The sequence below is a fragment of the Eschrichtius robustus genome, chromosome 8 (assembly GCF_028021215.1).
Source record: "Eschrichtius robustus isolate mEscRob2 chromosome 8, mEscRob2.pri, whole genome shotgun sequence".
Classification (NCBI taxonomy): Eukaryota; Metazoa; Chordata; class Mammalia; order Artiodactyla; family Eschrichtiidae; genus Eschrichtius; species Eschrichtius robustus.
Genome location: NC_090831.1, coordinates 58,648,261 through 58,662,333, shown reverse-complemented (window position 1 = coordinate 58,662,333; position 14,073 = coordinate 58,648,261). Strand labels below are relative to the sequence as shown.

At 39.0% G+C, this 14,073-nt stretch overlaps 1 protein-coding gene and 1 non-coding gene across 19 annotated transcripts in view; one reads left to right on the top strand and one right to left on the bottom strand.

The window, feature by feature from the left end:
• The window catches only part of HDAC9 (histone deacetylase 9), a 1,001,951-nt gene that overhangs the window by 90,150 nt on the left and 897,728 nt on the right, over positions 1 to 14,073 (top strand). The window lies entirely within an intron of this gene.
• Positions 6,355 to 6,477, bottom strand: LOC137768944 (U6atac minor spliceosomal RNA). Its single transcript, XR_011074865.1, has one exon. It is a non-coding gene; the product is annotated as a U6atac minor spliceosomal RNA (small nuclear RNA).

Here is a 14,073-nt window from a genome sequence, read left to right as displayed (position 1 = left end):
TTGTACAGTGTTGCCTAGTGACTCCTACAAAGCACAAATCTGGTTATTTCCTTTCTCACAAATCTTCCATGGCTTGCCATGGTCTGCAAAACTTGCCAATACTCATGAGCTATTCCTAGTGTCCAGGGTATAGGGCGAACCACATTTCCAGCCTTCTCACTCAGTGTGCTCCTTCCCATACATGATATCAGTGTTTTTTAGGCTCGCCTGATAAGAAGCACCTGGAGTTATTAAAACACAAGTTCCCAGGCCCTACTTGAACCTACTGAGCCAAAATTCTCGGGGATTTGCAACGCCTTGTGGGGTGTGGTAAGGCCCGGTGGTCCTCGGAGAGGCTCAGAGCACAGGTACACAACTGTGACCACCCAAGGATTCCTGCTAACACTGGTGTGTTGAGGAGATCAGCCAGGACCACCTGACATCATGACACTTAGTCATATCTGAGTTCTCCTGGCCACCCTTTCACACACATCACTAAGGTGCAAACCAAGTGCCGAAAAACCTAAAGCCACGTTAATTAAAGTGAATCTTCCAAAGAGGTGATTTTTCTCACATCTATATGAGCATGAGATATTTTGTGAATAAATATGAAATACATAAAGGAGTTTAACTTGTAAATAAATGTTTAACTAGCATATGAATTGTCCCATTTCTAAATTATGTATATTATATGTATACAATATATATAATTCAGAGAGTGAGAAAGACAAGAGACAGAGACAGAGACACAGAGAGACAGAGACAGACATAGACACACACACGTATACGTGTATGGCTTGTCCTTCCCCAGAATTATACAAGCTGGATTATAAAAAGACCCCTAATATTGCAAGGTAAAACTTTCACAAAATCAGGTTATGAAACAAGAGACAGATAATAACCAGAAAGGAAAATGGAGTAGAGTCATTGTTCTGTAAAACTTTCTATATTTTCAGTGAAATGGCTGTTAAGTAGTACATTGAAATAAAGATCTTTGCTTTCCTCTTGTTCTTTCGTCCTTCCCAGTTTGCACGACTAATAAGCAAAGTTACCTAGTTTTTTAAATCTCTTATATGTTATCATACTACATGTATATGTATATATATACACACACATTTTTTTCTTCTCAGTAATTTGTCTTTCCCCAAACTCCTTTTAAATATAGTAATTTGAACCTCAAATTTAAAAAATTCCAAGTAAAATAGTAGCGTGTGATTGTTTTGTTTCTGGAAAGGAAAACATAGACCCTTTGGCTATCATACAAATTAGGCTTAGAAGTAAATATGGATAGATATTTAATTGGAAGGTGAAGAAATCATTTTAAATCCCTAAGTAAAATAAATTATTTAATTATATATTCCAAAAATGATCAAGTAATATGAATACTAATTCATTCTTTTCTGCATCTAGCCATTCCTCCATCCATTTATCCGCAGCACATTTATTAAGCACCTACTTTGCACAGTGCCAGAACAGATGTATACCCTGAAAATTTTGCTACGCCTTGATATTCACTGAATAACACTTTCTCAGAGCTGAAGAAGGATAAATGGATCTGTGTCACCTAGCAAATCCTAGATTGATTTGCTTCTACATTAAAATACTTTTTTTATATTGATGTAATATTTCAAATATGTATGCATTTTTTTTCTCCTGTTACTCAGCATTATGAAATATTTTTTGAGAATTATAGTCGTAGTATGTTTGGCCTTGAAATTGATGGATCTACTATCATCCTGGGTGGAATGTTCTCTTTTTCCAGGTGGGACAGGCTGGTCCAGGATATGTGCTCTTAATCAGTTCCCTGACCTGCTTTTATTGTACCAGCATTCAGGCTTTAGTCACCTCTGACAAAGAGGGATTGTATGTGCTATGTGTGTTTGTACCTGGCTTCTGAGGCTACTCTCTTTCTTGCCAGGGAAGGCCATGCTATGCACACCCTAGGACAGCCAGTGAGGGAGGCTGTTGTCCTTGGTTACAGCCCTCCTGCTCCAATGGAAAGCGGCTGGGTTTTGAAGCTAGGTAGATTCACATGTAAATCCCTCGCTTCCTCACTTTTTGATCTTGGACAAATTATCATCTCTGAGCCTGTTTCTTCATTTGTATAATGTAGAGAATATTATCTATCTCATAGATTTTTATCCACTGTCAAAAATTTACTCTTCTTTCACTATCAATAAATATTTGTTAAATGCAATTAAGTGATAATGTTTTTGGAATTACATGTATCAAAGTAATTGAGATTATTTGTTTTCCTGTTCGGTTCCTGTTACGGGCTGAAATTTATATGTTGAAGCCCATTCATATATTGAAGTTCGTATGTTGAAAATTTATACACTGAAGCCCTAGTCCCCAGTGTGATGAGATTTAGAGGGGGGTGGGCTTTGGAGATAATTAGGTTTACATTACATCATAAAGGATAGACCCTCATGATGGCATTAGTCCCCTATAAGAAGAGGAAGAAGGAGAGAGAGATTTCTCTCTCCATGAGCATATACCCAAGAAAGGCCATGTGAACACACAGCTAGAAGGCACATCTGCAAACCAGGAAGAGGGCCCTCATCAGACACCAAATCTGCCAGCACCTTCATCTTGGACTGTGAGAAATGAATTTATGTTGTTTAAAACACTTAGTCTATGGTATTTTGTTATAGCAGCTTGAGCAGACTAGGACAGCTTTTACTAAAATTCTTACGGACTCCTTAGGGCATGAGCTATGATTTGTACCTTTGTTTAGGATCCCCAGTATTTAGTGTACTACCTGGTACCTAGGACTCAATAAATCACTGTTGAACACAACTTAGCTGTAAAATGGTAAATCAGTCCTCATGTTCTTATCATCATCTACAGCCTCTATTGATCACTTTCCCCACCACACATATACAAAAAACTATGATAGTTTGGACAAATAGGATAAAGTAAAAACCTACAATTTGATCAAAAGGCTCATAGGGAGAACAGTGTGATATAGTGTTCACCATGAGGTTAGGTATGAAACAGAATGGATTTAAATTCTGCTTCTGCTTTTTATTAGCTGTGTGGGTGAAGAAAAGTTACCTAACTTAACAGTTTATTCATCAAATAATCTTTGCAGACCTGTTTTGAGCATTAGATGAAGTCATGTAATAAAGAAATGTGAAGGTTTTCTGAGTAGTTTTATCATCCTGTGCCATTACTGAAATATGTTTACACTCTTTCTCAATTCCTGAAAGAATGATTTTAGATTAACCTAGAGAACTCTCTTTTGAATATCTTTCTTTGTTCCAAATGTATTTCCTTGTGGCAGGAAGCGATAAAAACACATGGCACAGGCAGCTAGTGACTGAAGAGGAAGTTAATGGTGTTTGTTTTCCCTCCAGAATTAGTAGTTCAAAACTTAAAAATAAAAATATGTCTTGCCAAGTTTGGAAAATACAGAGAATGCTTTGATTATAGGACTACAATGGACCTAGGTTTTTGACATTAGCATTTGTCTGATATCTATGAACTGAAATGCTTTTTAAACTTAAAACTTGGAGGCTTTACATTTTATTTTATAAACTATAATGATTAAAATATTTATTTTTATAATTTATTATAAATTATAATATAAATATAATTTATGTTATTATAAATTATGAAGAAGAACTTATTTCTTCTTTACCCTGTAGACTTAGAAACCAAGAGAAGATTTAGAATAAAGCATCTTGAAATCATTGACAAGCACAAATGATACTGTTAGGATTCCATGTCAAGACTGTAATACCTTTGCAGAGGTGATGTTTTAGGTGGTTTTTAAGCTATAATGAGAAGTAAACAAGGCCTTTCCCCAGCTATATACTGAAATAACTCCAATTGTGATCGAGAAGAATTGTTTTACTCAAAGCAAGCTCATTTTTCACAAGAGATTCCTACACACCACTAGTCTGGGGCATTACTAAAGATGGTGGAAAGGAGGTGGGATGAGGTGGGGGTGTTGCAGCAGAAGGCAGCCAATTAAGAAAATCTACAAAAGTGACAATAGATGCTATTCTAGAAAGTCAGAATATCCTTATTTCAGGAAACAAATTCTATAGCTTGGAAGGGAGAATGCAACTACTTTGAAATATCTTTTATTTAATTAAAATCAAGATTTATGTGGTTTGCTGCCACTGCATGAGTATCATTTTGACTTTTGCCTGATTTAGCTGTTGCCTGATGGTTTACAAAGATTCAAATGTACTTCGCTATGAGTAGAAGGGGGTTCCTTTGGTAGATGTTTAATTTTTTATTGCAGAATCCCTGTGGCTTGCTTCTGCTGTCGGGTTTGGCAGTATTCATGCACCCTGGGAAAATTGCTTTTAAAGCCGTTTGAGTGGAAAGGATCATGAGTATTTACTGTGAAGAAGAAGGGAAGGCAAAGATGTTGTAGGGATTATATCATGATTTTTCAGTTAATGAATTGGAAAGGGTCATCTAGTCCAGTGTTTTCCAAACTGCATGTCATGAACTATTAGTGTCCCATGAAATCAATTTAGTGGTTGCAGGTAAACAATGAAATAGAATAAAATACACTGCAACATACCAGAGTGCACCCACATTGTAAGATTTAAGGGCTAATTTGCAAAACTGATGTTTTTATATAGAAAAGCATTTTTCTATATATGTATAAATATGCATACTGCACTTGATATGAAATGTATTTTTCAGTATGAGTAGCAGTTGTAGAAGCTTGAAACCTATTGATTGAGTCCTCCCATTTTTCAGATGAGGAAATTGAAAGAGGCTGACTCCCAGTTGATTTGAGTGGGTCTCCTAGAGGTAGCTTATGTATCAACAAACAAGTCTCTCTCTTGTTAGAATTTTGTTTGGATCACCTATACATCTTATACATTCTCTGCCCCATACTTTAAAATTTCTATATTTTTATCAGAAGGAATTGGGTCAAAGATGTTGATTCTGGGGAAGATGAGTCTTCACGGAGCCTCTGAGCACCTTGCCTGGGGGGTGGTTGGTACTTGTGATAACAAGTGGAAAAGAACAGAACCTCTCTCTATCGATAAGCCCAGTTATTTTTCATAGGTTCAGTCAGGTGGAAAGTTGGAACAATAACCTGATATATTTCATCAATAGATGCAGGTCATTTTACTAACTTCTACCACTTGTTTCAGTTCAGTTCCACAAATATTTATTAAGCTCTTGCTTTGTGCCGGGTATTTTGCCAGCCACTTACCTTCCCCTCTATGGAGAATAAATATTCAAACACTTAAATTGATCCCTCACTTTGCTTGTGGGATATCCCTTCAGATTTTCCGAAGTACAAGATATTTTGGGATTGTTTGCCAAAGATAATAGAGATGTAGCTCCATGTTTTATAACAAATTATGCCACTTTGGGAATCTATTATGCTTTATCTGGAAATGTTCCTGGTGTCTTGAACTCAACCTTTCACTCATTAGGAAGTTGTGCAGTGATAAAGTTCATGTAGAATGTTTTTCTCTATCTTGCTTTCGTAACACATTTATTTTTATTGAACTTTCTCCCTGTTGCTATTTACAAAGTGTCGGTTCTGCACTAAGAGCTGATGGAGGTTTTTTATTTTGTTTAAAAATTTTTCTCTGACTATCTGAGAATCGAGGCATCAGGACCAAGGGGTCCCACTGGCTGGATGCCATGTGGAGTTTTGTTCTTCCCATGTTGTTGCTGTTTCTTGTTTGCCTTTCTGTGTGGCAGTTCCTGAAGGTAGTGTTCTGTTTTCTGTCTTTCCTTCTTTTGTTTTTAAAGTGTTTGTGCAAAGTGTATTATTTGGTTTAGTATGGTTATTAGTTGAATATTGGCCACACAAGTCATTTCCTGAGTCAGTTACAGCATCAGGGAGTAGTCCCCAGATGGCACCATGAGCTTGCTTTTTCTTGATCGCTGTCAGTACAAAGAGGGATACCCATTAGGTCCAAGGCAATGGAGGGAGATTGAAAACCAGAGCCTGATCTTGTCGATGGGTTGACAAAAGTACTTCTTTCCTTTTTTAAATTCTCAATCTTTAAAATCTCTGCTAATTTGGAAGTTCAACATGATAGTCTGTAGTCATTTTTACTTGTTTTCTTGACTTGTAGTAATTTTGAACATTTTTTCCACATAAATGCTAGAATTTCTTCCCCTATTCTGAATTTGTTTGTGCCCTTTGCCCATTTTTCTTTTAGATTGTTCTCTTTTGTTACTGATGGATAAGAGCTTTTTGTATATTATTGAAATTATTTTTCTATTACAGTAAAATATATATCATAAAATTTACCATTTTAACCCTTTTTGAGTGTACACTTTAGTGGCATTAAGTGCCTTCACATTACTGTGCAACCATCACCAATATCCATCTTCAGAACTTTTCCATCATCCCAAAGTAGAAAAAACAACAACAACAAAAAAACATGGTTAGATGCCACAAAGTAGGTGGCTATGTCTTAACCATGTGTTGTGCAGGCCCAAGGACCTCTTTCATCCCTGGCAAGAGGATTGCTAAGCTTTTCTCCTTTCATACAACACTAGAAAAACTTCTTGAATGATATAATCCCCTAATTGTTTTTCTGGATCCAGAGCTTCCTTGATTATTGCTACTTTACTTTAAAAGATGTATTCATATATTAAATAAACAGACGAAAAGCTTTTGTCATATGACCATCTTACTGAGCAAGTTCTATTTTGTCGAGTCTTTGTAGTTCTTCCACTTTTTATTTAATCTACTGGTTTTTGATGTTTTTCTTGCCTGCCAATGTGGTATTTCCAGCTGTGCATGGAAATTAATTTTCTGTTTGAATAGACAATTCCAGGAAACTATCTATTAAGGTTATAGGAGGCAAAGAGAATGTTGTTTTACAAGTTTTTTTTCTGGTATTCTTGGCATTATAAGGGGAGGAAAAAAGTTGATTTAAGAGTTCATGATTGGCAGTTTATTTTTGTTTTTAACTAATATTATTTAAATATAAATAAAATAAACTTTGCCACTGATAACAGAAGTGCTCAATAATAGAATGTGTATGGCACTGAATACTTATCCTGCATTTAACAAAACCATTCTAAGTGGATCTTTCATGCACTCTGAAACCTTTCTTTGGATGATAGATCCCTTTGTGTATCTGAGTGGTTCTGTGGAATCTCAAAATCTAAGGTCTATAGAATCTTATCCAAAACCCTAGGGGCCAGGTATGTTTTGGAACTGAGAATTTATAAGATTTAAAAAAGGTAGTATGGAGCACATACTCAGTGTTACATGTCGTGTCACCTTTAATGGGATCTGGGACAGCTACTCATAATAAAAACAATTAATATTCCTGCAGTGAAATTCATAGATATTAATGCTAAATGAGATGAAGACAATAAATAGCCTCATGTCTTTCTAGGCCAGTTTTTGTTGCTAGATGAGCTTAGATTTATTGCCAAATGAGTTATGGAAAATCTTTGTTGTTTAGGATCATGGATAAGGAATGAACAGCATTTCACCTATGCTTCAGGGACTGCCAGCTGCCTCGGTTAGAAGTGGCTTGGCTCCATCCTCCAGCCGTGCTGATTCTCCTTGGGCCCGCTCAAGTTGCGGACTTAGCATTCTCAGTATTACAGACATGTTTTTGCTTCTGGGGCTCTACCTAATACTCAGTTATTCTTCTGCTGAATTTAATCTCTTGTTTTTCAGCCATTCTTTGCCTGGGTTCTGATCCTTTATACCCGTATATTTATCATTTTGGTAAATGTCTCATTACATATATATATATTTTTTTTCAGTGTCTCTATTCCTTTTCATTGGTTATTCTCAGTTTTTGAAATGCCTTTTCCACTCCTCCTCCTGTTAAATTTATCCCCTACCACATTGTTCTACTATTTAGATTCTACAGTTTAGATTTTCCCTCTGTTAAATTACCTGTATTCTCTTAGAGCTTTGTACCTTTGTTATAGCATGCAGTACATTGCTCCATAATTATTTGAATAATTATCTATCTCTCACATGAAACTGTAAGGTTCTTGAGAGTAGTACCTCTTTGTATATCCATTGCTTTACACATCACAGATTCAAAGATTTTCAGCCCAAGATAAATAGAAGGTATGTATTTGGAGGCCATAGCGTGAGATTGGGGACTAGGGAGAGAGGAATGTACAACAGAAATAAAACAGAGTACAAGACAGAGTAGTTTAGAGTAACAATGGTTCTGTTTAGCTTAAATGCATATGAGGTTTAGAAAATTAAAAGATACTTATATGGTTTGTAGAATTAGGAAAACTTCAAAAAGGAGTTGAAGCTGGAGACAAATCGTAGCAGGTAGATGGGATTGGGGTAGGCAGAGAAGAATGCACAGTGCTTTCCAGAAAAGGAGAGTATGTTGAGTAGAGAAAGGGCATTGATGAGTGAAGAACATACTTTACTATTGGCCACTTATGATGTAAGTTCTGGTTTAGGAGATTGATGGAAGAAACAGGTCAGTGAGGCAGGTAGGGCTGGATTATACAGAACAATACATTATAAGGAAAAGAATTGGATCTATTTAGAGTAAGATGCCATTGTGAGTTAAGGAATAGAACAAGAATGATATGATGAAAACAACATTTTTGATAATAAGTGTATCCACAGCGTACCCAGTGATATCTGAACTATAAAGAATGGGAGGGGGCTGTTTTACATCCTTCTGCTGGAAACCAGTAGGAGAGCATAAGGACCTGAACTGAGGTAATGGTAGTGAGAATGAGAATAGAGAAAAGAGTGTGGAACTTTTGAAAAGTAAAACCGTAGTGTGATGGTTAATTTTCTGTGTCAATTTGACTGAGCCACTGGGTGCCGAGATATTTGGTCAAACGTTACTCTGGGTGTTTCTCTGAGGGTGTTTTTTTTTTTTTTTTTTTTTTTTAATTTATTTATTTATTATTTATGGGTGTGTTGGGTCTTCGTTTCTTTGCGAGGGCTTTCTCTAGTTGCGGCAAGTGGGGGCCACTCTTCATCGCGGTGCGCGGGCCTCTCACCATCGCGGCCTCTCTTGTTGCGGAGCACAGGCTCCAGACGCGCAGGCTCAGTAATTGTGGCTCACGGGCCTACTTGCTCCGCGGCATGTGGGGTCTTCCCAGACCGGGGCTCGAACCGGTGTCCCCTGCATTGGCAGGCAGACTCTCAACCACTGTGCCACCAGGGAAGCCCGAGGGTGTTTTTTGATAAGATTAAAATTTGAATCTGTAAACTGAGTAAAGCAGATTGAACCTCTATAACATGACTGGGCCTCGTGCAGTTTGTTGAAGGCCTGAGTAGAACAAAAGTCTCACCTCCCCCAGATGAGAGAGAATTCTGTCTGACAGCCTTCACACTGGAACCTTAGTTCTTCCTGATTTTATAGCAGCTTGCTGGCCTTGACACGCGAACTGGAACATCAATGAACTCTCTGCAGATTTTGGACTCACCGGCCCCCATATTGTGTGAGCCGATCTCTTATAATAAATCTTTGTTTCTCTGGAGAACCTTGACTAATACACATAGCATATAGAGACTGACTAGATAATGGGAGCCACAGGTGAGTTAATTAGGACTGAGAATTCTGGAGAATAATAATAGTAGGAATAGGAATGGGGAAATTGAAAATAGGAAGTTAGTTTTGAGGGAGAATATGTTTGGTTTTGGTTTTGTTGGCTGTGAAGTGAAATTGGGGATTCAAGTGAAGTTATTTTAAGCAGCTGCAGTAACTTAGGCAGCTTGTATGGGTTAGACTGGGTGTGGCATCTTGAACTCATCTGCAAGCGGGTGAACAGAAGCCACTTGACAGAACGAAGTCCACAGGGCGGTGAGAGAGAGAAGCCCAGGGTAAGGATTTGAGGCTCTCCAGGAAGGAATTATGGCTAGAGGAAAAGATGAGTCAGTGTACAGAAAACTAGTTGTTACCAGAGTTCAGTCTTGACACTGGTTTGTCTGTGTCACGCACTAGAACGCAAGTCCCATGAGGGCAACTATTTACCCACTTCTGTTTCCCCAGCTTTAAATGTTGTTCTTCAGATACTCAAGATCTCTGGACATTGCTTTTACCTTTATTTTTCACTTTAAATGAAGACTGAAACAGGAATTAGGAATCTTTGCTCTAATCTTGACTTGGCATTTAAGTAGATGTTTAGAGTCATGCTTCACCTTTTAATTCCTGGAACTTTAATTTCCTTTTCTAAAAATGTGAAGGTTGGTTTAAGAATTTTTAGGATTCCTCACAGATGAGTAATACTGGGAAAATAACTGTATGTCAAAAAGTTGTTCTAAGCTGCAGAAGTAGCGTTGAGTAAATTCAGAAAGTAAATGAAAATTTATAATAATAATATTAATATTATTAATAATAATAATATAATAATCTTCTTTGTCACCTCTTTTGTTTTGAAGTTTTTATTAATTTAATATCAGTCAAAATATTGAAACATATATGAAATAAATCAAAGCTTTGCTTTTCTTTTTTTTTTTTTTGAGGATCTCTAGAACGTATACATCTAGTGTAACTGAAACTTTATATTCTTTCTAATAGTTCTCCGTTGCCTATGGGACACTGGAGGACATATTGAAATTCAAGGCTCTGCATTATCTGGTCTTTACCTGTCTCACATTATTTCTTTTTTTTTTTTTAACATCTTTATTGGAGTATAATTGATTTACAATGGTGTGTTAGTTTCTGCTTTATAACAAAGTGAATCAGCTATACATATACATATGTTCCCATACCTCTTTCCTCTTGCGTCTCCCTCCCTCCCACCCTCCCTATCCCACCCCTCTAGGTGGTCACAAAGCACCGAGCTGATCTCCCTGTGCTATGCGGCTGCTTCCCACTAGCTATCTATTTTACGTTTGGCAGTGTATATATGTACATGCCACTCTCTCACTTTGTCACAGCTTACCCTTCCCCCTCCCCATATCCTCATCCGTACTCTAGTAGGTCTGCGTCTTTATTCCCGTCTTGCCCCTAGGTTCTTCATGAACTTTGTTTTTTTTTTTTTCTTAGATTCCATATATATGTGTTAGCATACGGTATTTGTTTTTCTCTTTCTGACTTACTTCACTCTGTATGACAGACTCTAGGTCCATCCACCTCACTACAAATAACTCAGTTTCGTTTCTTTTTATGGCTGAGTAACATTCCATTGTATATATGTGCCACATCTTCTTTATCCGTTCATCTGTTGATGGACACTTAGGTTGCTTCCATGTCCTGGCTGTTGTAAATAGAGCTGCAATGGGCATTTTGGTACAAGACACTTTTTGAACTATGGTTTTCTCAGGGTATATGCCTGGTAGTGAGATTGCTGGGTCATATGGTAGTTCTATTTTCAGTTTTTTAAGGAACCTCCATACTGTTCTCCATAGTGGCTGTATCAATTTACATTCCCACCAACAGTGCAAGAGCGTTCCCTTTTCTCCACACCCTCTCCAGCATTTATTGTTTCTAGATTTTTTGATGATGGCCATTCTGACCAGTGTGAGATGATATCTCATTGTAGTTTTGATTTGCATTTCTCTAATGATTAATGATGTTGAGCATCCTTTCATGTGTTTGTTGGCAATCTGTATATCTTCTTTGGAGAAACGTCTATTTAGGTCTTCTGCCCATTTTTGGATTGGGTTGTTTGTTTTTGTTACTGAGCTGCATGAGCTTCTTGTAAATTTCGGAGATTAATCCTTTGTCAGTTGCTTCATTTGCAAATATTTTCTCCCATTCTGAGGGTTGTCTTTTGGTCTTGTTTATGGTTTCCTTTGCTGTGCAAAAGCTTTTAAGTTTCATTAGGTCCCATTTGTTTATTTTTGTTTTTATTTCCATTTCTCTAGGAGCTGGGTCAAAAAGGATCTTGCTGTGATTTATGTCATAGAGTGTTCTGCCTATGTTTTCCTCTAAGAGTTTGATAGTGTCTGGCCTTACATTTAGGTCTTTCCCATATTAGGGAAATTTTCAACTGTAATCTCTTCAAATATTTTCTCAGTCCCTTTCTTTTTCTCTTCTTCTTCTGGGACCCCTATAATTCGAATGTTGGTGCATTTAATGTTGTCACAGAGGTCTCTGAGACTGTCCTCATTTCTTTTCATTCTTTTTTCTTTATTCTTCTCTCTGGTAGTTATTTCCACTATTTTATCATCCAGGTCACTTATCCATTTTTCTGCCTCAGTTATTCTGCTATTGATCCCTTCTAGAGAATTTTTAATATCATTTATTGTGTTGTTCATCACTGTTTGTTTGCTCTTTAGTTCTTCTAGCTCCTTGTTAAACTTTTCTTGTATTTTCTCTATTCTGTTTCCAAGATTTTAGATCATCTTTATTGTCATTATTCTGAATTCTTTTTCAGGTAGACTGCCTATTTCCTCTTCATTTGTTACGTCTGGTGGGGTTTTGCCTTGCTCCTTCATCTGCTGTGTGTTTTTCTATCTTCTCATTTTGCTTAACTTGCTGTGTTTGGGGTCTCCTTTTCACAGGCTGCAGGGTCGTAATTCCCGTTGTTTTTGGTGTCTGTCCCCAGTGGCTAAGGTTGGTTCTGTGGGTTGTGTAGGCTTCCTGGTGGGGAGGGGACTAGTGCCTGTGTTCTGGTGGATGAGGCTGGATCTTGTCTTTCTGGTGGGCAGGTCCACGTCTGTTGGTGTGTTTTGGGGGGGTCTGTGGCCTTATTATGATTTTAGGCAGCCTCTCTGCTAATGGATGGGGCTGTGTTCCTGTCTTGCTAGTTGTTTGGCATAGGGTGTCCAGCACTGGAGCTTGCTGGTTGTTGAGTGAAAATGGGTCTTGGCATTGAGATGGAGATCTCTGGGAGATTTTCACCATTTTATATTACTTGGAGCTGGGAGGTCTCTTGTGGACCAGTGTCCTGAACTTGGCTCTCCCACCTCAGAGGGACAGCCCTGATGCCTGACTGGAGCACCAAGAGCCTTTCATCCACATGGCTCAGAATAAAAGGGAGAAAAAATAGAAAGAAAGAAAGAAAGAAAGAAAGAAGGTACACTAAAATAAAATAAAATAAAGTTATTAAAATAAATAAAAAATAATTATTAAGAAAAAATTTTTTAAAAGTAATAAACAAACAAAAAAAACTGGACAGACTGAACCCTAGGGCAAATGGTAAAAGTAAAGCTATAAAAACAAAATCACACACAGAAGCATACACATACACACTCACAAAAAGAGAAAAAGGGAAAACAATATATATATCTTTGCTCCCAAAGTCCACCTCCTCAATTTGGGATGATTCGTTGTCTATTCAGGTATTCCACAGATGCAGGGTACATCAAGTTGATTGTGGAGATTCAATCCTCTGCTCCTGAGGCTGCTGGGAGAAATTTCCCTTTCTCTTCTTTGTTCGCACAGCTCCCGGGGTTCAGCTTTGGGTTTGGACCCGCCTCTGCGTGTAGGTCGCCTGAGGGCATCTGTTCTTCGCTCAGACAGGACAGGGTTAAAGGAGCAGCTGATTCAGGGGCTCTGGCTCACTCAGCCCTTGGGGAGGGAGGGGTACGGATGCGGGGCGAGCCTGCGGCGGCAGAGGCCTGCGTGACGTTGCACCAGCCTGAGGCGCGCCGTGCGTTCTCCCGGGGAAGTTGTCCCTGGATCACGGGACCCTGGCAGTGGCGAGCTGCACAGGCTCCCGGGAGGGGCGGTGTGGATAGTGACCTGTGCTCGCACACAGGCTTTTTGGTGGCTGCAGCAGCAACCTTAGCGTCTCATGCCCGTCTCTGGGGTCCGCGCTGATAGCCGTGGCTCGCGCCCGTTTTTGGGGCTCCTTTAAGCAGTGTTCTTAATCCCCTCTCCTCGCGCACCAGGAAACAAAGAGGCAAGAAATAGTCTCTTGCCTCTTCGGCAGCTGCAGACTTTTTCCCGGACTCCCTCCCGGCTAGCTGTGGCACACTAGCCCCTTCAGGCTGTGTTCATGCCGCCAACCCCAGTCCTCTCCCTGGGATCCGACCTCCGAAGCCTGAGCCTCAGCTCCCAGCCCCCGCCCGCCCCGGCGGGTGAGCAGATAAGCTTCTTGGGCTGGTGAGTGCTGGTCGGGACCGATCCTCTGTGCGGGAATCTCTCCGCTTTGCCCTCCGCACCCCTGTTGCTGCACTCTCCTCCGTGGCTCCGAAGCTGCCCCCCCGCCACTCCCCGTCTCCACCAGTGAAGGGGCTTC